The sequence below is a fragment of the Nanorana parkeri genome, unplaced genomic scaffold (assembly GCF_000935625.1).
Source record: "Nanorana parkeri isolate BGI_ZX_2015 unplaced genomic scaffold, ASM93562v1 scaffold1057, whole genome shotgun sequence".
NCBI classification, from domain to species: domain Eukaryota; kingdom Metazoa; phylum Chordata; class Amphibia; order Anura; family Dicroglossidae; genus Nanorana; species Nanorana parkeri.
The window spans coordinates 570,472-573,505 of NW_017307325.1; positions in this window are offsets into that span (position 1 = coordinate 570,472).

The following is a 3,034-nucleotide window of genomic DNA, read 5'->3' on the forward strand; positions in this document are numbered from 1 at the left end:
GGGGGGGCTGGGGGGACATGTGCACCGGGTGCCATTTTAGGAGGGGTGGCACTGGGCGTGTGGATGGAGAACTTCTCCCCTGGGGATGGGGAGCAACTCTGAGACTTTGCCCTGGGTGACAGAATATCTAGCTTCTCCATTGAGTACACCCCTTGTATAGGATGGGGGTCAATATTTACCCAAAGAAACTCCCAAAATTATCATCACTGTTTAACCCTTTCACTGATTTTTTTTTTCTTGCACATATGTTAAAATGCACATTTTAGGCCTGAAGATTACCTAAAGTGATATTAAAATCAAAATGTTTTTTTAAGCTGTTTCAAATGCTGATTAAAAGGAGAACTATGGGGTCAGGGCTTTTCCCCATAGTTCTCCTTAGGGTAACGGGAGGACACAAACTAGCTTCCTCCCGTCACCCTAAGCTCAGTATATAGGGAGCTGTAGCTCGCGGTATACTGAGACGCCGCAGCTGAAGCGGATCCCGACAATTATGCCGGGATCCACCCAGCTGCGTGAGTGACAGCTGGCTCTGCCTATCTAGAGGCAGAGCCAGCTGTACCCTCCCCCGTCCGTTCCGCCAGTCATCGCTGGAGGATCGGAGCGGGGAGGGGGGAATTCAGCCCCTCCCCTGTCACGGCAGAGAGCCGTGACAGGATGGAGAGGTGAGCGAACGCCGGTATGTGTTCGCTCACCTCCCGATCTACTGAGCCGACCTGTGACAGTCACATTGTCACAGGTCGGCTAGAACTATGAGGTGAGTGAAAAGCACTCACCTCATAGTTCTCCTTTAAATTAATTTACAATGGATGCTGCTCCTTTAGAAATGTCAGTTTCCTGCAGAATCAGCTGGCCCCTTGAGCACTGGCGCTGATATCCTGTTTTAGGGGGGCTCCTTTCCCTTGCATGGTCTTATGGAGCCACCCTTGTGTGTGCTAGTAAGCTGTCTGTCTCCATAAACACACAGGCACAGCAAGGCAAGATGCCCCCCTCCTCCCTGCTCTTCCTTCCTCCACCCTTCTCCAAGTAGATGCACAGTTGCTGGAGACCGCTCTGTCCCTTGTGATCTACACTGGACGTTCAGGGAAGACGAGCTGAGAGAACAATTTGCAACCATGATGACTGTAGGAGGTGCTTTGGCAAAAATGTTAAGAAATACTTTTCGGGTATTTGATTTCAGCTAAGGGCTCGTTCACACTACCGCATAGAAACACTCTGTGCATGCGTTAATGGGTTGCAGATCACTTCAAATAGCACCCCAACACAAGTGCCGAAAAGACATGTAAGCTGCAGAAAAATTTGGTTCGGATATTTTGTTATTTCGGGATTCGGATACAAAATTCTATTCGGTTCGGGTTTCGGACGAAATCCGAATTTTCGTTAGTTTCGGATGAGTTTACGAATATTCGCTGCGACTACCACAGAAAACAATCTACAGATATTAATACTGAAGCTGAACCTCCCAGACCCGAATGGCATTTGGGATCCAAATTGCATCATACTGTCACATACTTCTTGTAAAATCAAACTTTATTCCTCTTCCAGCAACAACATCCTGCCAGAGTCTTTTCTCCTACTAGGGCTGGGATTAGTCGTAGGAATAAAGTTTGTTTTTACAGGAAGTGTGTGGCGGTTGGTACAGCCGTTCCTTAGTATTATTTGGGAGTGGGATGCCTCCAGGGGTCCTGCATTGTACATGATGATATCAACGGCCACCCACATTACCAGGTAGTAGAAGACCACAGCGCCGGCTGCTGAGCGGCCAAGGCGTAAAGTAAGTATTTATCTCTATTACATCCCCCTAGACTAGGGGTGAGCAACCCGCGGCTCTTTCATCCCTCTGCTGCGGCTCCCTGTTCAGGGGCGGAACTACCACCAGGGCCTGAGGCAGTAGGGGGCCCAGTTAGGTCCGGTCCTGGGCACCCCCACTCTGGTGGAATATGCGGCAGTGCAGGGTCCCGGGGCCCTGCACTGGGCTTCTCAGCAAGGGGGCGGGTTTTGTGACTCACCTCCTCTCCCAGCCGCGTCCCTAGTAACAGGCGGCGGGAGAGGAGAAGTGTGTGTCACATGCCCAGCCCCCCTGCAGTGCACACCTCTGGCTGGGATGCTGACTGTGAGGCCTGGCAGGTGAGACCGAATGAGGAGCGGTGGGGGGGGGGAGAGGGGGGTTGTTACGGGTGTAACTGCACACTGTGTGCTGTTATTTCATTTCATTAGAAAAGTAGATTATAATGGGCAACATTACAGTGTAATCTATTTCTCTGCTTAAATAGGCCGCTGTTTTATCACAGTTTGTGACTAGGTTGGAATGTGTGACCGGTGACGTGGCCAAAAAACTGGACGGAATTGCATTGAAATGTGTGACCACGTCACCGATCACACATTGTAACGCAGTCACAAACTTTGATAGAACATAGCCATAAGGGGGGTACGGACGGTACCCATGTGAGGGGTCTAAGCAGCTTCGGGGGCCTCTGACAGCTCTACCAGGGGCGGCATGGCAGAGGTGACAGGGGAGGGGTGAAGGAGGCCGGGCCCCAGCAGCAGCTGGTTTGAGGAGTTGGGAGAAGGTACTAAGCCCAGAGTCCAGTACATTACTAAGCCCAGAGTCCATTGCGTTACTAAGCCCAGAGTCCAGTACATTACTAAGCCCAGAGTCCAGTACGTTACTAAGCCCAGAGTCCAGTACGTTACTAAGCCCAGAGTCCATTGCGTTACTAAGCCCAGAGTCCAGTGGGTTACTAAGCCCGGAGTCCAGTGGGTTACTAAGCCCAGAGTCCAGTATGTTACTAAGCCCAGAATCCAGTATGTTACTAAGCCCAGAATCCAGTACGTTACTAAGCCCAGAGTCCAGTGCGTTAGTAAGCCCAGAGTCCATTGCGTTACTCAGCCCAGAGTCCAGTACATTACTAAGCCCAGAGTCCATTGCGTTACTAAGCCCAGAGTCCATTGCGTTACTAAGCCCAGAGTCCAGTGGGTTACTAAGCCCAGAGTCCAGTGGGTTACTAAGCCCAGAGTCCAGTGGGTTACTAAGCCC